This window comes from Globicephala melas, chromosome 3, assembly GCF_963455315.2.
Source record: "Globicephala melas chromosome 3, mGloMel1.2, whole genome shotgun sequence".
NCBI lineage: Eukaryota > Metazoa > Chordata > Mammalia > Artiodactyla > Delphinidae > Globicephala > Globicephala melas.
The window spans coordinates 158,094,397-158,115,792 of record NC_083316.1 but is presented as its reverse complement, the minus strand read 5'-3'; the positions used below and the strand labels follow the sequence as shown (position 1 = coordinate 158,115,792).

General features: G+C 49.4%; 1 long non-coding RNA gene across 2 annotated transcripts in view; it reads left to right on the top strand.

Moving 5' to 3' along the window:
* The window catches only part of LOC132597132 (uncharacterized), a 58,660-nt gene that overhangs the window by 31,973 nt on the left and 5,291 nt on the right, over positions 1-21,396 (top strand). The window contains exons 2-5 of one of the 2 annotated variants that reach the window (XR_009563530.2): positions 1,705-3,535; positions 11,529-11,772; positions 13,641-13,705; positions 14,169-14,438. This is a non-coding gene — a long non-coding RNA (uncharacterized lncRNA). Of the gene's footprint in view, positions 1-1,704; positions 3,536-11,528; positions 12,157-13,640; positions 13,706-14,168; positions 14,439-21,396 lie in introns of both variants that reach the window. The other variant, XR_009563529.2, reaches the window with a different exon arrangement.

Sequence of the window (21,396 nt, the reverse complement as noted above, 5' to 3'; positions counted from 1 at the left end):
GGGGAGAAAGAGGACACGGACACCCCAGCCTGTGTGGTCAGGGCTGGACCTGAGGGAGGGACGGGACATGGGGAGGGGGAAGCAAAATGGAATCTGACATGTGGAGTTAAAATGGGGGGACAGAGTGGGGTTCCTCTTGCAGGGGAACAGCATGTGCAAAGACCCAGAGAGCTGAGGCAGCCTGGGGCCCGCCAGGGCGAAGATGCCCAGGGCCAGCTCAGGCAGGGCCAGGAAGCTATGCGTGGGGACTGGGAGCCTGGACCTGACCTAAAGACAAGGGAGTTCCTTGTGATCTGGGGAATGTCCATGGCGGGGAGTGGGGATGGGTGTCCGCTGAGCTGGAGGGTTCTTGCTGCTTTCGCTTAGAAGAGCTGCGAGCATCTTCTGGTTTCTCGCTTCCGTGGCCCTCCAAGCAGTGGCTTGTCCAAAGGTGGAGCATTTTACCTCACGGTGGACGCTCGCAGCAGCCCCACCCCTCCCCCGCCTCCTGCACCCACTCACTCATTCCTTTATTCATTGACTCAGTCATTCCTTCGCTGTCCCTGGGGAGCCTGGCACTCAGCCTGCTTTGGTCCCCCGGGACCCCGGGCTCACCTTCCAGAGCACGCGCATCCTCACCCGGTTCTGCCTCGTGGGCAAGTCCCCCTTGAGTCTGAGTTCTACTGGCCATTCTGTCTGGGCTTCACACATTGTTATTCCCAGCGCCAACCTGTATGGGGTGGCCCAGGGGTCTGCAAACTATAGCCCGGGGGCCAAATCCTGCCTGCCGCCTGCGGTTGTAAAGCCTGTGAGATGAGAATGTTTGCTTGCCTTTCTTTTTTAACTTGGGGTAAAATGTGCATAACATAAAAGTTACCGTTGTCACCATTTTAAAATGTACAGTTCAGTAGCGTTAAGTACATTCACATTGTTGTGCAGCTACCATCACCACCATCCATCCCCAGAACTTTGTCATCTTCCCAAACTGAAACTCTGTCCACGTTAAACCCTAACTCCGCATTCCCCCTCCCCCAGTCCCTGGCGCCCACCATTCTACTTCCTGCCTCTATGAATCTGACTCCTCTAGGGACATCATATAAGTGAGATCATACAGTATTTGTCGTTTTGTGACTGGCTTCTTTCATTTAGCATAATGTCCTCAAAATTCATCCATGTGTCAGAATTTCCTTCCTTTTTGTGGCTGAATAATATTGCATTGTATGGATGGACCATACTTTGCTTATTCATTCATCCATCAATGGACATTTGGGTTGTTTCCACCTTTGGCTATTGTGTGTTTTCTTTTTATAACAGCTTTACTCAGATATAGCTCACATCTCATACAATTTCACACACTTAGGATGTACGATTCCACGATTTTTGGTATATTCACAGAGCTGTGCATCCGTCACCACAAGTAGAATATTTTCATAACCCTGAAAGAAACCCGCACCCCTTAACTGTCACCCCTTGATAAGAATGGCATTTACATTTTTTAATAGTTGAAAAAGTACGGAAAGAAGAATACTATTTTGTGACATGGGAAAGTTCTACAGAAATTCAAATCGTGTCCATAAATAAAGTTTTATTGGCACCTGGCCCTGCCCATTGGTGTACATCTTTTTTTTTTTTTTTTTTTTAAGTTTTATTCCTTCACCCACAACATGATCGTACTACCTTCTCTCTCTCTTTTTTTTTCCGGCCTTGTGGCATGTGGGATCTTAGTTCCCCGAACAGGAATAGAAGCCATGTCCCCTGCATTGGAAGCACAGAGTCTGGACTGCCAGGAAAGTCCCTGCTGTACATGTTGTCTGTGGCTGCTCTCAAGCTACAATGGCAGAGTTGAGTGGTTTCAGCAGAGACTGAATAGTTCACAAAGCTGAGCAGCTGTACCTTGGCAGGAAAAGTTTGTGGACCCTGCAATTTCTCCTCACCTCGTCATCCGGGCTCCAGTCCAGCTGAGCCCCCTCCATCTCGCCCGGGGATGCCAGCACCAGCCTCTTGTTTCCTCCCCTGGTGGATCATACTGCAGTAGAGTGTGAGCATCACTCCTTCAAGGTGTGGCCTGTAAACATCACTGAGGATGGCGTGTTTAGATCTAAGTTCAAATATCCCCTCCAATGGCCCCTTTAGTTCAGGAGCTCTCAGCCTCAGCACCACTGACTTCTGGGGCTGGATCCTTCTCTGTGCTGGGGGCCGTCCTGTGCATTGTAGGGTGTTGAACAGCGTCCCTGGTCTCCACCCACCAGATGCCAGTAGCACCCACCCCCCACCAATAAAACCAAAAATGTCTCCCGACATTGCCCAATGTTCCCTGGAGGTTAAAATCGCCTTCCCCTTCTGTCTGACCCCACCTATCCTGGTTTGGTAGGTGGCAGAAAGGGAGTGGGAGACCTACCCCTCCTCCCATGGACAGACCAAGGGATAGACTTTTCACACCTAACACCTCTCCCACCCTTCAGCACCCTCCTGTGAGATGTGAATTACTCGCCCCTTTAGCAGATGGGTAAACTGAGGTGCGGTGAGGGAAGCCAGTAACCTGTCCTTCTGCTCCCTGCCCCCTCAGGCTTTCTCCGGACAGCAGAAATTACAGCCCTCAGAGCCCCAAATAGCTCCTTTCTCTCTCCCTTCAAGGCAGTCGCTGAACACACTGGCTTGTGGTTCAGACTCCAAAGCTGCAGGGGTAAAATAAGAGATTCAAATCTTGTCCGCTGGAGAGCATAAACTTCAAAGAAGGCAAAGGGGTCTGGTCCCTGATGATGGGGGCCTGATTGTGTTTGCCCGCTGCCTTGGGGAACCACAAAAAGTGTCTGATGGGGAGAGTCAAAATGAGCCCCTGAATGGGGGGCTGGTGAACCCCCTGGGCTGTTCTGCTCAGTGAGTTCAGAAGGAGGTTCCTACAGACTTTTCGGTGAGAATGTGGGACCCTGAGATGGCACTGGGTGCAGCCCATGTGTAGGCATGGCTTAGAGGTCTCCTCCTCCAGGAAGCCTCCAGGAATGCATTCCTTCCATCCTCACATAGTCCCCTTTACAAAACTCCTCAGGGTCAGGGAAGCCATCCCTGGGCCCTGATGGCTCCTCACCAACTGGCCAGACAAGATGTCGAGGTGAGGGAGCCCCAAGATGGGTGTGGAGGCTCAGGCTGGTGGAGCTTTGCAGTTTCTCTGCATTTTCAGAAAATAGAAGGTGAGTTAAGCTGGTCATTTTCAATTCTGCCTGAACATTCAAGTGCCCCCAGGGAGACCTTAAGATCTATGATCCCACCACCTGAACCCAGAGAACACAGTTAACATCACCAGCAATGGGACAAGCCAAGGTCAGGTGCTTCGGAATACGAGGCACCAGGGAGAACCAGCATGACTCCTGCAGATCCTGCCCCAAGACACACAACTGAGCTGGTCACCAGGAACCAGCAGGCCAGCCCGCCAGGGGATGTGCTGCAGAACAACTGCCTGGACTCTGCAAAAATGTCAAATATGAAAGACACGAGAATCTGGCTGAGAAACTGCTCCTGATAAGGGAGGCAAGAAAGACATGAGAACAAAAGATAGCAGGTGAGTCTGTCCTGGATCCTAAATGAGGAAAGAAAAAGTTGCCATTAAAAGACTAAGACATTTAAAAAAAAAAGCTTAGTCTTTTTGTGCAGCCATAACACAATACCAGAGACTGGGTGGCTTATAAACACATTTATTTCTCACAGTTCTGGAGGCTGCAAGTCCAAGTTCAAGGTATGGGCTGATTTGGCAACTGGTGAGGGTTTGCTGGTTCGTAGATGCTGCCTTTTCACTGCGTCCTCACATGGCGGAAGGGGCGAGGGAGCCCTCTGTGGTCTCTTTTACAAGGGCACTAATCCCATTTACTGGAACTCCACCCTCATGACCTAATCACCTCCCAAAGGCCCCACCTCCTTGATACCACCACATTGGGTGTTAGAATCTTAACCTATGAATTTTGGGAGGACAAACAGTCAGACCATTGTGGGCAGTGGGGTTCATTTGACTACAAAATGTAAATTAGATCATGCTATTTCTCAATGAAAAATTTGGAGAGTGTGACATTTGTCCTGGAGTTGTGTGAGAATCTCCTGGTTCTCAGGATAGGCAAGCAGAAGAACTTAGGGATTATGGAGCATGATGTCAACAGTGTATTCCCAAATCGTTCAAAAATGATATTATATTGCTATGAACTGAATACTTGTACCCCGCTCAAATTCACGTGCTAAAGTCCTAACTCCCTGTACCTCAGAATATGACTGTATTTGAAGGTAGAGTCTTATTTATTTTATTGTATTTATTTATTTTTGGCTGCGTTGGGTCTTCGTTGCTTTCTTCTAGTTGTGGTGAGCAGGGCCCTCTCTTTGTTGCAGTGCACGGGCTTCTCATTGCAGTGGCTTATCTTGTTGCGGAGCATGGGCTCTAGGTGCGCAGGCTCAGTAGTTGTGGCGCACGGGCTTAGTTGCTCTGCGGCATGTGGGATCTTCCTGGACCAGGGCTCGAACCTGTGTCCCTTGCATTGGCAGGCAGATTGTTTCTTAACCACTGCACCACCAGGGAAGCCCGGAGGTAGGGTCTTTAAAGAGATGATTAAGTTAAAATGAGGCCATACAATGGGCCCTAACCGGATCTGACTGGTATCCTTATATGAAGAGGAAACTGACACAAACAAACTGACACAAGGGATAAGTGTATATATGGAGAAAAGACCCTGCAAAGAAGCAATAAGAAGGTGGCCATCTGCAAGCCAAGGAGAGAGGCCTCAGGAGAAACCAACCTGCTGACACCTTGATCTTGGACTTCCAGTCTCCAGAACTGTGAGGAAATTAATTTCTGTTATTTAAGACACCCAGTCTTAAAATGGCTGTTATGACAGCTGGAGCAGACTAATACAATATTTATAAATATATACATTTTTCACCTGTATATGTAATATATACTATATATACAAATTTTATATCATTTGTATCAATTACATATATACACATATGTATAAGCATATATATATATATATATATATACTTTATATTTATATATATAAAGAGAGAGAGGGAATGTGATCAATTGTTAGCAGCTTGTGGGTCTGGGCGCAGGGTATGTATTATTCTAGCAACTTTCCTGTAGGTTTCACATTTTTCAAAACAAATGTTGCAAAAACGTGAAAGAGAGCCTTGGTTCCTGGCCTCACCAAGCCCACTGAAGTCAGATCCTTGGGCATGGGTTGGGCACCGGGATTTTTGAAAGTGGCACCCCAGCTTCAGAACTGGGGTTTGTGGTGATGCGGAAGCATCATGATTGCAACAGGGGGACCGGGGCAAGGGCCCTTCTCTGAGGGCCGATGGGGTGGTGAGGCCAGGGGAGAGCATAGGCTGCAGGCCTGGGCAGAGGTCCAAGTTGCCCCTTCTCCACTCCCCTCTCCCGCCTTGGCGACCTCATGTCCATTTATTTCTCTGTGCGGTCTCCTGAGTTGCCCCTCATAAGAGCAGTGTTTTGCTCCATTTTGCTTAATTGGAAGTTACAGGCCTCGTGGCCATACGCTGAGGTGCCTCTCATGCCTGAGGGCAAAAAAACCCCGTTCCCATTAGCAGTTACTCCACGTTCCCCTCCTCAGCCCCTGGCATCCACCAGTCTGCTTTCTTTCTCTCTGGATTTGCCTGTTCTGGACATTTCATATACATGGGATCACATACTCTGTGGCCTTTCATGTCTGGCTTTTATCACTCAGCCTAACATTTTTCGAGGTCCATACGTGTTTAGTATATATCAGTGCTTCGTTCCTTTTTATGGCCGACCAAACACATTATTTTTTAAAATCAGGGCTTTGCTTATAGAAATGCAAAATGCTATATTTGTCAAACATCAGACGATGTTTTTTTTTTTTTTATCCCCTCCACAAATAGCTCAAAATCGACTCAAGCTACCAAACGTCACACACTCCCAATGTTTAACCACAAGCCCACGGGTCTCCTGTGGAAGGGGTTCGGGGCTCAGGCATCCTTGGATGGCCCCCATGGGAATAACGTTTTAATTAAAAAGGCTTACAATGACAGACTCGAAATGTAAACTCCCAGGCAGCGAAGGCCCGGGCCATGCCTGACATTCCAGGCCAGCCTCCTTGGAGCCCCAGCAGCCGCAGAAGTCCCCAAGCCGAGCCAGGAATAGTTCTGCCTTTTATTTGGAAAGAGAATTACAGGGCTTGCAGCCTAGCCCCAAGCTTGCTGCTTCGAAGCTGTATTTTTGAACACGACCATAACCGCACACTTGCCTTCGATGGTCCGTGCCAGGCTAAATGCTGCCAGCTGCTTAGACGCTCGGCTCAAGGCTCTAAACACAGGTTCTTTTTTATTCCCATTTTAAGGTCTACCCGACTATTTCTGTGCAAAAACAGATTGAAAATCTCACTGACTCGGGAGCCTCTGGCAGCTACCAAGGCCGCCCTGTTGTCTCTGCTCCCCGCAAGTGGATCTCGGGTCTGCCTTGTCCACAGGGATTTGCCTACCTGGAGGAGCTGTCCCTGGGTTCTCCAAATCCTCCCCTCTTCATCCCAAGCCTGGGGAGGGTGGGACTCTGGGATCAACAGGCTCACTGGCTGGGATAAGAGGGGTGACTCCTGGAAGGAGAACCAGAAAAAGCAGGATGCATGATGGGAAGGAAAACGTTCATGTGGTCACAGTGGATGAGCCAAGATTTGAACTTGGGTCCTAGTTAGGTGAGAGTCACAGGGTTAAAAAATGTTGAGCCCTTGCTGGTGGGAGTGTACGATGGTGTAGTGGCTGAATTCTGGTGGGTCCTCCAACAGTTAAACATAGACTTACCAGCAATTCCAGTCCTACCCCAAAGAATTGAAAACAAGTGTTCCAATAAAAACTTGTACATTCGTGTTCATAGCAGCACTAGTCACAATTGCCAAAAGGTGGAAACAACACGAATGTCCATCAAAGGATGAGTGGATAAACAAAATGCGGGTCCATCCACACAATGGAATGTTACTCGGTCATAAAAAGGAATGAAACACTGACATGCTACTATGTGGATGAACCTTGAAAACATCATGCTGATTGAAAGAAGCCAGACACAAAAGGCCACATGTTGTGTGATCCCATCTATATGAAATGTCCAGAACAGGCAAATCTATAGACACAGAAAGTAGATTAGTGGTTGCCAGGGGCTGGGGGATGGGGAGATGGGGAGTGACTTCTAATGGGTACAGGGTCTCTTTTGGGGGTGATGAAAATTTTCTAGAACTAGGTGGTGAACTAGAGATGATTGCTACACAACCTTTTAAATGTACAAAATGCTACTGAATTGTTTACTTTAAAATGGTTAATTTTATGTTATGTGAATTTCATTGCAATTAAAAAAACAAGCAACTCAGCTCTACCCTTGGGTTCAAGGAAAGGAAGTGTCCAGGAGCAGGTGGGGGAGATAACGGCATATCAGCAACACCTGTGAGAAAAACTTCGGGGTTCTGTTGGGTTGATATGACTCAGTAGGGGGAGGGGGTGGGGCCTGGGATGCGGAGAGTCTCTGCCACATCAACAGAGGTATAGGGTCCAGAAAGAGGGAAGTGGGTTCCCTGGCCAGACCATAGCCAAGGAGTTGGGCTCAAATCTGGGGAGGAGAGGCAAGGACAAAGTGCAGATTGGGGGAGGGGCTCAGTAGGGCTGAGAAAATTTGAAAGCCCATCCCTTCGAGGAGAAATAGTGCAGCATGAACTCTAGAGCTGGGCTAATTACATTAAAATCCCAGCTCTGCCACTTACCAGCTGTGTGACCTTGGGCAAGCCACTTAACCTCTCTGAGCCTCAGTTTCCTAAGATGTGAAATGGGTTTAAGAATAGTACCTGTTTCATAGCAGGTTGTGAGAATTCAGTGCCTTGGGGTAACAGCATTATTCCCGGCAGAGGGAACTGCACATGGAAAGCTGTGGAGATGTGAAGCCATGAGGGAGAGTGGTGAACAGTGAGCAGATCTGGAGAGAGGCTGGGTTTCTGCCTCAGAGACACCCAGCACACAGTAGGTGATCAGATGGCTTCAGGTGCCTGCCCTTGCCTGGAGGAAACTAGCCATTTCCCTCCTCTTTGCTTCAGGCTGGCCCCCAGGAGTTAAAGGCCCCCAGTTCTAGCCTAAAGAAGTTATACAAATGGGCAAGAAGCACATGAAAAGGATGCTCAACATCACTAATCATCAGGGAAATGCAAATCAAAACCACAAAGAGCTACCACCTCACACCCATGAGGGCGGCTCCTAACGAAAACACAGAAAATAACAAATGTTTTCGAGGATGTCGAGAAATTGGAACCCTTGTGCACTGTTAGTGGGAAAGTAAAATGGTGCAGCTGCTGTGGAAAAGAGTACAGGAGCTCCTCAAAAAATTAAAAATAGAATTACCTTATGATCCAGCAAGCTCACTTCTGGGTAGATCCCCCAAAGAATTGAAATCGGGGTCTCAGAGAGATCCTTGTACACTCATGTTCACAGCAACGTTTTCCACAATAGCTAAAAGGTGGAAGCAGCCCAAGTGTCTAGCAATGGATGAATGAATAAGCAAAATGTGGTCTATCCATACAATGGAATACTATTCAGCCTTAAAAAGGAAGGAAACTGTCACGTGCTACGTGGATGAACCTTGAAGACACGCTGAGTAAAATGAGCCAGTAACAAAGGGACAAGTATGCATGATTCCACTTATATGAGGTCCCTAGAGCAAATTCATAGAGACAGAAAGTAGAATGGTAGTTGCCAGGGGCTGGAGGAGGGGGAATGGGGAGTTAGCGTTTAATCGGGACAGGGCTTCAGTTTTGCAAGATGAAGAGTTCTTGGAGAAGGATGGTGGTGATGGTTACACAATGAAGTGAATATACTCAGGGCCACTGTGCTGTGCTTTTAAAAATGGTTAAGATGGGGCTTCCCTGGTAGCGCAGTGGTTGAGAGTCCGCCTGCCGATGCAGGGGACTACGGGTTCGTGCCCCGGTCCGGGAAGATCCCACATGCCGCGGAGCCGTGAGCCATGGCCGCTGGGCCTGCGCGTCCGGAGCCTGTGCTCCGCGACGGGAGAGGCCACAACAGTGAGAGGCCCGCGTAACGAAAAAAAAAAAAAAAAAAGGTTAAGATGGTGAATTTTATGTTACGGGTATTTTACCACAAATTTTACTACCATTTGAAAAAAACCACACATTCTGAGATGTGTCTGTAACAGAATAGATAATTGATTTATACCTGGGGTGGGGCTCGCTGGGTGATGCTGGGTGAACATCTCACTCTTTGGGTGCCTGTTTCCTCCGGTGCAAACTGGGGATATGAGGCCACCCTCTGGCGTCATTAGGAAGGTCAAGATGTCATGTGGGGAAGCCAGATGGGGATGGGAAGGGGTCCTACCCATCCGCAGGGTCCCGCTTGGGAAACCAAATCCTGCATGTTCCGTTTTGGCTGAGGGAGCACCATGCCTGCACTTTATTCCACAGAAAGATGCCAAGGACTTCGAGCAACCGTAAAACTAAAACTTGCTGGTGTTTGTCCCGTGCCTGCCACATGCCTGGCTGGCACTGCATCTGCCCATTTTACAGAAGAGGAAACTGAGGCTCAGAGGGGTGAAGTGACTTGCTCAGATCACATAGCAGGATGTGGCCGGGGTGGGATTAGAAGCCCTAATTTGCCTGACCTCAAGCCGTGGAGGCCCTGAAAAACAGCGAAGGGGCTCCTCGTGATGGTTTAGAGACACGGGCAGCGCTGGTTTCTTCTGACACAACAGACCACAGTTGGTTGAAGAGAGTTCTGTTCTAGCTGTGCAACTCTTCCATAAATGCAAAATGTATTGATTTTCTTCAATATGATGGAGAGGGGGGTGAAAGTGCTCTTTTAAAATGTGCTGCCTAAATGCTATTGTGGGGAGGGGGTCATCCCCGATGAGATCCTGGAAGAGCAAAGGGAGACCTGGAGAAAATCCGAAAAAGGTCTGGAGTTTGACAAACAGCATTGTCCCAAGGTTAATCTCTCTGCACCGCAGACGTGGAAGAAAATGGCTTTGTGGAGGCTGAGGGAAGGGGAGACAGAACTCTTTGTACCATCATTGCACCTTTTCTGAAACAATAATCTGGATGATCTAAAATTATCCAAAATAAAAACTTCCTTTTTATTAAATCAACGTAATTTCGGCCCAGATGGGGATGTGTCTGCGGGGGAGCCTTCTGCTTTGGGCTGGAGAGGACACAGAGCCCTTTGTCCCCATCGAGAATCGGTGACCTTGGGTCAGATGGCCTTGGTTCGCCAGACTTGGGCCTGTGGCCACCCTGGGGCCAAGAGGATTGGAGGGAGAAGCAGCCTTGGGGACATGAGGGACAGGTGCCCAACACTTTCTTTTTCTCCCCGCCTCCTCCAGGTCATTGGAAAGTCCTGTTGGCCCTGCCCCCAAAATGTATCCTCATTTTGTTCCTTCCCTCCACTGCCCTGCACCACCCAGCCTCCATCACTGCTCCAAGCCACCCCTCTGGCCTCCCCACCCTTGTCTCCCTCCTTCTCTCCCTCCATCACTCTGTTCCAGCCACACTGGTCTCCCTGCCCAGGACTGCTCCACCTCAGGGCCTTTGCACCGGCTGTTCCCTCTGCCCAGAACATCCTCCCCCCAGGAAGCCATATAGCTCTTCCTCTAACTTCCTTCAGTTCTGTGCTCTGGTGTCACCTGGGAGCAGTCGCCCTTAGTCACCTTGAATCAACAGTCCCCTCTCCTTGTTTGCTGCCTTGCTTTATCACCTGTCTCCCTGGCCAGATCCTCAGTTCCAGGAGTACAGAGGACATTGGTTACAGCTTTACTGTGTGGTACAGTGGCTATACAATGAGCTGCACTTAGTTAAATCATGTCATTGGATGACTTTCGGTAAAACTGCGTGCCCACAATGGAATCGGTGAACAGGTTTATCCCTGCAAGTTTCCTGGGTCCCCTGGTAATCCCTCCTTCCCCTCCCAACACCCACCTTCATCCCAGGCATCCACAATCTGCTCTCTGTGACTATAGATTCGTTTGTGCTTGCTAGAATTTCACATAAATGAAATCATCCAAGAAGTGCTTTCCTGTCTGGCTTTTTTCACTCAGTATCACAATCCCGACCTCCCTGCAGGCCATCACATGTATTTGCGGTCCGTTTCTTCTCATGGTGGAGGAGGGTTCTGTGGTGTGGACAGACACAGTTTCTCCATTTACCGTTTGAGGGGAATCTGGGTTGTTGCCATTCTTGACAATTATGAATAAAGCTGCTATGAACATTCCTAAGAACATGTGTTTTCATTTCTCTTAAGTAAATACCTAGGCGTGGAATGATGAGGTCAAATTGTATGTATGTGTCTAACACTTTTTTTTTTTTAAAAGGAGGTGAAATTTGCATGACATGAAATTAACAGTTTTCAAGTGAACAGTTCAGTGCATTCAGTATATCCACAATGTTGTGCAACATCACGTCTATTTAATTCTAGAACATTTCCATCACCCCAAGATGTTTAACCTTTTAAAATTGCCAGGCTGTTTTCCAAAGTGGTTGTACTCTGTTACATTCCCTCTGCAGCGTTTGAGCGTTCCAGTTGATCCACGCCCTGAGAGTCAGCGTTTTTATCTGCCTGTTTTACCCAGAGCCAGCCCGGGCTCAAGCAGGTGCTAAAATATTTGTTGAATATGTGAACAGATGAACGACCGTGATGACTCCTGGGGTGGCTTCTGAAATGCACGGATGGGACCTGGACTAAATCCGCTGAGTGTTGAGGAGGGAGACACCCCCTGAAGTTCGGAGACCCTGGGGCATCCGAGTCAAGGTACAGCTCCTATGTGCTGGCCACCAAACAGTCCTCAGCTCATCTGCAGCACAAGTCCCATTTTACAGAGGGGGAAACTGAGGCTCCGAGAGCACCCGGAGGATGCGGCATTAGCAAGGACTCTGCAAGGGCCCCAGGGACAAGGCAAGAAGGCTCAGTCTGCACTGAGGCCAGATAAGAGTGGTTGGCCTGGTTTCAGGGGACTTGGTTTGAACCCCAGCTCTGCTGCTGCTGCTGTGTGAGCCCGGGCAGGGCAGCCACTGCCCTGATCTCCCCTTTCGTCTTCCATGAAGGATTTATTGAGGGTCTTGTGCACGTGGAGGTCATAGCTGTGCACATGGAGGTCATAACTAGGACACTTGGTCCCAAGTCAAATTCTAGGAGGTGAGACCAAGGAGGAGGGGCAAGCTGGGATACCATCGGGGCTCATTTGTCTCTATTTTTTTAACTAGCAAATATCCAATATCCCTGGTTCTCCTATACATATAGTATCAATATATAATTACCTAAACGAATATTTATGAATATATAAATATTTACAGTAAGTCCCCTACATACGAACAAGCTCTGTTCTGAGAGCACGTTTGTAAGTCCAATTTGTTCATAAGTCCAACAAAGTTAGCCTAGGTACCCAACTAACACAACTGGCTGTACTGTACTGTAATAGGTTTATAACACTTTTCACACAAATAATACGTAAAAAACAAACACAAAAAATAAAGAAAACATTTTTAATCTTACATTACAATACCTTGAAAAGTACAGTAGTACCAGCTACATCACCATTGCTTTTACGCTTGCTTCTGGACATCCTGGGCTTGAAATAAAGATACTGTACTACTGTGTATGCTACTGTACAGTAAAGTACACAAAAGCACAACTACTTGTAGAGGACACACACACGTGACAATGTACCCCAGACACGTGAACTAATTTACATGATTGGACATGCGAACGCACGTTCGCATCTTTGAAAGTTCGCAACTTGAAGGTTTGTATGTAGGGGAACTATATGTAAATATACAGTTATATAATAAATATAAATATATTTACTGTATATACTTATATATTTATATAAATATTTACACATTTATGTATCAATATATTATATATTTATATATTTAATACAATTTACTATGTTACATGCAGATACATGCAGTCAATCCTCATTATCTGCAGATTCCATATTTGCGAATTCTCCAACTTGCTAGAATTTATTTGTAACACCCAAATCAATTCGCGGACACACACAGAGCGACAACAAATTTGAGTTGCCAAGTGCAGGGTCCCATCTGAGGTGGGACAAGGCGACACTCTGCCTTCCTGTTCCAGCTCTCAGACTGTAAACAGGCATCCTTTTCATGATCTGTTTAGTGTCACAGTTTCCCCACTTCTGTGCTTTTCTTTGGTGATCTTGCTGTTTAAATAGGCCCCCAAGTGTAGTGCTGAAGTGCTATCTGGTGTTCCTAAGAGCAAAAAGGCTGGGATGCACTGCTGGGGAGAAATACATGTTACTTAATTCAGGCGTGAGTTCTGCACAATATATATTAAACAAACTGTCTTTAAACAGAAACACACAGAAAACAAGGTTATATATTGACTGGTTGATGAAAATGTTGTCACCAGAGGCTCGCAGGAAACTAACCCTGTATTTCATTTAGGGTCAATGGTCCAGTATTGGCTAATTCAGTGGTTTTGGTGGATAATGAGAATTGACTACACACACACACACAATATGTAGACATATATAAATATATGTAAATATACTATAATATGCAAATGTGTAATATATGTAAAGCGATTACATATAAATATATATTTATGTTTATACAGACATTTAAAAAATATATATATATATATTTTTACAGTTGGTTTGTTTGAATCCTGTTCCAAGCCAATGTGCAAGGACCTAGAGTCTGTCATACAGAGTGAAGTAAGTCAGAAAGAGAAAAACAAATATCGTATATTAAGGCATATATGTGGAATCTAGAAAAATGGTACAGGTGAACCTATTTGCAGGGCAGGAATAGAGACTCGACATAGAGAACGGATGTGTGGGCACGGGGGAGGAAAGCGGGGAATGAACTAGGAGATTGGGATTGACATATATACACTACCGTGTGTAAAACAGATAGTGGGAACCTGCTGTATAGCCCAGGGAGCTCAGCTCAGTGTTCTGTGGTGACCTAGATGGGTGGAACTGGGGGGTGGGAGGGAGGTCCAAGAGGGAGGGGATAGATGTATACATATAGCTGATTCACTTCGTTGTACAGCAGAAACTAACATTGTAAAGCAACTATGCCCCAATTAAAAAGAAAGAAATGTCTTTTTCGTCTCTTTAACTTATAGCTTTTCCTCCCTCCTTTTCTTTTCCTCTTTGCCTTTTATTTGTTGAGGAGCTGGGGTCACACGCGTGTCCTGTAGTTTCCCCAAATCTGGATTTTGCTGCTGGCGTCCCTACGTGTTGCTCACTTTGCTGTGACTCAAGGTTGATTTTCCGGCGCGTTGACCCCCTTGAGACACGGGACGGGTCACTGAGCTCCATGCCATCAGAGGGACCCCGCATCGTCACGTCCTGTCCTCGCAGCCTCCAACGACTTCTGCCTGGAGCCACGACCTCTGAGGGGGCTGCATTTGGGGCTGGAGAGCTGTCGTTCTAAAGCCAGGTATCCGTCTGGGACTGGGGTTAGGACAGCGACGTGGAATCCCACCCCTGCTGGGTCAGACTCGTCTTTATTGAGAACAGGGATACTTTGTTCATCATGGGTATTTTTGCACGCATTTTGATTTTCAAAAAGATCGCATTACACGTTATTTATCTTGAAGATGGAGTTTTTTGGAGCACCCTGAGCCCCCCACCTCCCTCCTCTGGGTCCCCTGACTTTGATCCTCGTCTGCATGGGAGAATAATAATAATATCTCCTCCCCCGCGCAGGGTTGGAGTGAGGCTGAAAGGAACCCACAGGCAAGAGAGTGTTTTTGGCCCCCTCACCCCAGGACGAGGTGGCCCTGGAAGGAAAGTGCTTCAAGGAGGGAAGCTGAAAAAGAAGAGGGTCAGCTGGTCACTGGGCAGCGGGGGTGGAGGACAGAGGAGCTGGGCACATTCCTGCCCTCCCTGGCTCTGTTGCTGCACCTGTAGCTTGAGGTGGCAGCCCCATTCTTCTGCCTCCCTCTCTGCCTACAGACTTCAGGTTTCCAAAAACTGACATCCCCTGGTTCTCTGAGTTTCCTGAACACCTACTATGTGCTGAGCTCAGTCCCCGACCCTGGGGACACAGCAGTGAACAGGACAGGTCCAGTCCTGCATGATGGAGCTGACATTCCAGGGGGATCAGGTCTGATGATTTGATTACAGGTCATGATAGATGGGGAATTGCATTAAACAGGGTGCTGAGAGAGTGGAAATCTGGGGGCTACTTTAGTCACTAGGGGAGGCCCAAGGGGCCCTCTTCGAGGAGGTGACATATGAGTTGAAGCTTGAAGGAGGTGAGGGAATACGCTGCATGAGGATCTGGGGGAAGGATGCTTTGGACAGAGGGCATGGCACGTGCAAAGGTCCTGGGGTAGGGAGCAAGCTGGGCTTTTGAGGAGCCATGGGGCTGCAGAGTGTGTGGCCCAGGCAGGGAGGAGGTGGGGGTGGGGAGGTGGGCAGAGGTTTGCCAGAAACTTCAGGGAACCAGGAGATCCGTTCAGGGATAAACATGCGAATCAGGCTTTCAGATGTAATTTCTCATAGCATCTGCCTTTCTGGGGCCCTTTGGCTGTGTCTGCCTCTGAAGCACTCTCCCTCTCCGACCCTGCATGCCTCTTATCTTGGAGCTGTATATTGGGAAACAGAATTATCTCCCCTGGCTTTGGAACAGGCTATAAATGCTCAGGGGTGGGGTGAGGGAGGCAGTGAGCACTATGCCCAGTCGCTCCAGGTTTCACGTGTGTGTGTGTTGGGAGGGAGGGTGTAGGAACCATGGCAGAGCCCTAGGAACCCCCAACCTGGCCCAGATGGGCATGGGCATCCTGGAGGCCTTCTTGGAAGCAGCGTCCAAACTGAGGCCTGTTCCCAAGCAGCCGTATAGGGTAGGGTCTTGCTAAATTCTGTATCCCGGGCCCCTGCCTGGAGCTCTGGCTGGCCTTGAGAGGCCCAGCGTTTTTACATCCCCACTCTCCCTCCTTGCAGGTCCCTGAACCACCAGGAAGAGAGCTCCTGGTGACGGCACACAAAGGCCTGGAGGGAAGGGTTCTTTTCCATTTTTTTTTTTTTTTTTTCCGCCGTCTTGGGACTCTCTGAAGGCAGGGGCAGGGCCAGGGCAGAACTTGGGGAGGTCCTGAGGGTCCTGCTCCTCAAACTTTGCCTCTTGGAGGTGGGAGGTGGGGGTGGGATGGGGTTGGACCCAACCTGACCCTCCCCTCAAAGCAGAGAATTTCTTTGAGGTTTCAGGGTGTATTTTGAAAACTTCTCTGGAGTTTTCACTCAACCCCTTGACATTTTCTTGTTAATTTTGCTATAAAACCACATGCAGTTTTCTATTGAATCTGTGTGTACACTTCCCCCAGACTCAGTTCTCTCATTATTTAATGAATAGTCACTGAATCCATGATGGGCACCAGGGATGGTCGAAGTCCCTTCCCATATGGGGCTCTCGGGCCAGCAGGAGGCGAATGATATCAGTAAATAGACACCAAATACAATTCCAGGTACTGAGATGCTCAGAAGCAGGAAGGCCAGAGGGAGAGAGGGCACATTCATGCCTGTGACTGAAGGAGGCAGGAGGGCTTCTCCCAGGAGGCAAGAGAGGCCAGAGGGAACAGCCAGTGCAAAGACCCTGCCCCTCACAGCCATCCCACGTGGCGGGCGATTTTAATCCCATTGCTCAGGTGAAGAAACTGAGGCTCAGCTATCCTGGTGGACCCTCCAGGGGGTTAGTGGCAAAGCTGGCTCAGATTTTGGACCCTTGTTTCTAGGAGGAGGGTCTGGACTGGGCCTCCCTCCTGACCTGTCCCAGATTCATCCTGGGAAGTCCTGCCTCCATAGAACACTCACAAGGATGCCAGGCAGGGGGATGCAGGTGGGGGTGGGGTGGGGAAAAGGAGGGCCAGGCCATGCCAGGAGCCGGGGGGAAGCCAGGCACCTGCGAGCAGACAGACAGACAGGCAGGCAGCAGCCCACAGAAGAATTGGCTCAGCAGGTAGACAGGTAGCCAATGCATGGAAACCCCAGGCGGGCCTGGCGTCAAGGGCAGGCGGGAGGCCTGGTGACTGATGCCATATCTGAGGGGCAGCCCCTGGCACCCGCCAGAGGAGGGGCAGGAACAGCTGGGGCAGTTGGGGTTCCCAGTGGAGGTTCACCTGGTCCCGGCTTGGGTGACGGGGAGCTCACTACCTCCCTCCTTCAGCATCCCTCAAAACACTTCTTACCAGGAGGTTCAGCTCTGTGTCCTGCATTTTCCACCTCCAAGGAAGAAAAGATCTCCTTTGTGCTTAAGTTTTGTTGAGATATAAATGCACATACCATGTAATTCAATCATTTAAAGTATCCAATTCAATGGTTTCTAGTATATTCACAGAGTCGTGCAACCATCATCACTGTCCGTTTTAGAACATTTTCATCACCTCAGGAAGCAACCCCGTACCCTTTAGCTATCACCTCACTATTTCTCCGCGTCCCCACCCCCGGCCCTAAGCAACCACTAATCTACTTTCCATCCATATGGATTTTCCATTTCTTGGTGGTGTCACCGGTCCAGCTCCCTCCAGCCTGTCCCAAGTGGTCTCACTTTATCCTCACACCACCCCCACGGGGTGAGTGCTACCACTATGCCCATTTCACAGATGAGAAAACCGAGGCTCAGAGAGTGCAAGCTGTGTGGGGATTTGAACCCTCACCTCCCCCCGCCCCGTCCCTGGCTTAAGTTGTGTGAAGTCCCCACTGCCCTCGAGATAAGGCCCAGCTCATTAACTTCAACTTGCCAGGTGGTCCTCTCCTCCAAGCCTTTGCCCATGTGAGTCCTTCTGCCTGGAGTGCCCTCCCCACCTTCTGCAACTAACCCTCACTCACTCCCCCAAGACCCCCTTCCAGCATCCCTTCCACCAGGAAGCCTCCCGGAGGCCCTGGCATAGCTGTTCTCCCCCTCTCCCCAGCCCTGCCCCTTGGCTGTGAGACCAGGAGACATCTGGCTGAAAATCTTAAAAATAAGTCCTGTAAACTAGTCATTGGATGCATTAAAGGCTCTAATCAGCCGGGATCACGATGCGGGGCCTGATAACCCGGTTGTTTTGTACCAGCTGCCCTGTGATGACATGGGCCAACTCTTCTGAGAAGTGTGCGCATGGAGAGGCCCCAAAACCACCCTCCCCCCACTGCTGATAGCAGATAACATCCCCTGAGCTGTGGTTTTCGCAGCCATCAGACTTGTGGTGCCAGATCGACCGAGCAGAGTGAGATCAAAACAGTATCTGGGCCCGGCCGTGGTCAGGAGTGAAGGGCAGCGCGTGGGGCGCTCGGGGATGCGAGGGTCAGGCAGGGGCCCCCAGTGCCCGATGAAAGCAGTGGGTTAGTATTATGCACAGTGGGGCTTTTTCCATCCATTTCACACTGGAGAAATTGAAGTCCGATGGGTCCTCGTGCCGCATTCCCTGGGTCTATCTTGGCCAAGTAGGTGTCCCGATGGGTCTCAAACAGCCTTTGCTTCATAGACGGGGTTCAGGAGTACTGGAATGAACTGCCGTCAGGCCTGGGGCTGCCCGGGGGAAATGTGTGGAGCGTCTTAGGGGTTGGTAGCAAGTGCCAGCAGCTCCAGTTCCTCTGCCTAGGATGGTGGCCTCTTTTCTGTCACACGATCAAGTCTCTGCAAAGGGGCAGCACGTGGGGGGCAGTTCAGTCTTCCTGGGTTCAGGTTTCAGGCTCGCAGTTGTTGGCCAAGGACTCGGGTCCTAGAGAGGCCAACTCAGCTGGGCTCTGCTGGAGACACAGCCTTGACTCCAGAATGCACCCATGCTGTTCCATGCCGTTTCACACTGTTCCATCTTCCTCAGGAAAGCACACACAGGCTCAAATTCACTGCACCCTGGGGCTTCCAAGGGCAGGTCTGAAGGCCCTGAAGTTCCAAAGGCAGGGCTGGGTCTGTGGTACATCCATCCACTTTCAGCAAATATTTTCCAAACAGCTGTATCATGCTGCAGCATACCTGACCTAGGTATGTCCACAGGCATGTTTAGGATAAAATCCAAACCCTTTTGTTGAGGCCCACAAGGCCCTGTGGTCTGGCCCCTGACACCCTCTGACCCCATCTTCTCCCATTCTCAACACACCAGCCTCCCCCCTGTGCCATGATCACTGGGCACTGTCTGTCTCTGGGCCTTTTCACTGGCTTTTCCTTCTGCCAAGAATCCTGTTCCCTCTGGCTCACTCCCTCACCTCCTGCAGGCCTGAACTCAAACAAGGAGGCCTTCCTTGACTTTCCCAGCTGAAATAACCCTCCTAGCCCCATCCATCTCCTTAACTTGATTCACTTTTCTGTACCACAAAGATTTTTCCTGATGTTATGTCGCACGTTTCTACACTTACTGTTTCTTTCTCCATTGGCAGGTATCTTGTCTGTCTTGTTCACTGCTGTACCCCAGCCAGGCATGCTGCATCTGCATAATAAATAGCTGTGAACGGATGGATACGGTCAAGGGGAGGTGTGTGGGGGGGGGCTGATTTGGGTTGGGGGAGGTTGCTGGAACCTCTCTGAGCTGACACTGGATATGAGGCTTGAAGAGTTTGCTCCTGGGGAAGTCGGCCCAGGAGTGGCCCAGGACAGGGACAGAGCAATCGGGAGCTGCAAGGCGAAGGGGTAGCCAGAGTCCCCAGCCTTTGCTTGGGTCCCAGGTTCTGAGATTATTCTTTTTCTGTTCCCCCCATAGGATCTGGGGGTTGATGTGTGTTCATGTCCAGCTAACTCTTTAAATAAACTTTCTATTTTGGAATAATCTTAGGCTTCCAGACAAGTCGTACAGGCCGTACCCTGTAGCCCTCCTCCCAGCCTCCCCCATCAACATTTGACATTTTCACGGTACCTTTGCCAAATTGAAGGAATGAATGTTGGTGTGTTTACGTTACTATTAACAAAATGCCAGACTTTATTTGAACATCACCAACTTTTCCACTGGTGCCTTTTTTCTGTTCCAGGATCCCACATTGCATTTAGTTGCTGGGCTGTTTTAAAAATATAGATTCTTTTTTTTTTTTTTTTTTGCGGTACGCGGGCCTCTCTCTGTTGGGGCCTCTCCCGTTGCGGAGCACAGGCTCCGGACGCGCAGGCTCAGCGGCCATGACTCACGGGCGCAGCTGCTCCACGGCATGTGGGATCTTCCCGGACCGGGGCACGAACCCATGTCCCCTGCATCGGCAGGCGGACTCTCAACCACTGCGCCACCAGGGAAGTCCCTAAAAATATGGATTCTATGTATTGGAAACCCAGCTGTGAAACTGGAGAAGGCTTGAATGGGGGGCTGGGTGGTGTCTGTGGACCTCTGTGAGGCTGTCCCTGAGCAGTAGGTCCCCAAGGTCAACGGCATGCTGAGGGGAAGCCAGGGGAAAGTTGAGGCTCCATCTGGGAAAGAATCTGCTAACCTGGGAGCTGATTCAGGGGCGAGGGTCCCACCAGGTTGCCCCATGGGTAGTGAGCGTCCTGTCATGGGGGCATGTAAGGAGGTTCTGTTTGGGTTCCTAGAGATTTTATGGAGACCTCTGGTCTGTGCAGGAGAGTTGGATGGGATGAGCAAGTTTCTGATTCCTACTTGAGGCAAATTCCCTGGAGCACATCTGCCCTGTTCTTGTGACACACCCACATTTCTCTTTGCCTTCAAGTCTAAGGAGATGAGTTTTCATGCCGTGCAAGCAGGTCCTCCTCTCTGAGCATGTGTCTCTGTCTGTAAAATAGGGGCTTCCACTTCTCACACACTAGGATGACTATCTTCAAAAAGACAAAAACGGGCTTCCCTGGTGGTGCAGTGGTTGAGAGTCCGCCTGCCGATGCAGGGGACGCGGGTTCGTGCCCCGGTCCGGGAGGATCCCACGTGCCGCGGAGCGGCTGGGCCCGTGAGCCATGGCCGCTGAGCCTGCGCGTCCGGAGCCTGTGCTCCGCAACGGGAGAGGCCGCAACAGTGAGAGGCCCGCGTACCGTAAAAAAAAGAAAAAAAAAACAATCAAGGGTTGGTGAGGATGTGGAGAAGTTGGAACCCTCCTAAACCTAAACCGGTTTAGTCGCCTGGAGAAGAATTTGGCGGTTCCTCAAAGCTAAACATCGAGTTACCATAGGACCCAGCAATTCCCCTTCTAGGTACAGACCCAGGAGAAGTGAAAACACGTGTCCACACAAGAGCTTGCGCACACACACATCCACACCAGCACTAGTCACGGTCGCCAAATGTGGAAACAACCAAACGCCAATTGACAGCTGAGTCCATAAACAGAAAGTGGTCCATCCGTACAATAGAATATTATTCAGCCATAAAAAGGAACGAAGCTCTCATACATGTCACAATGTGGATGAACTTCGAAAACATTATGCTGAGTGGAAGAAGCCAATGCGAAAGGCCACATAGCGTGCCGTCCCATTTATATGTAATATCCAAACAGGTAAA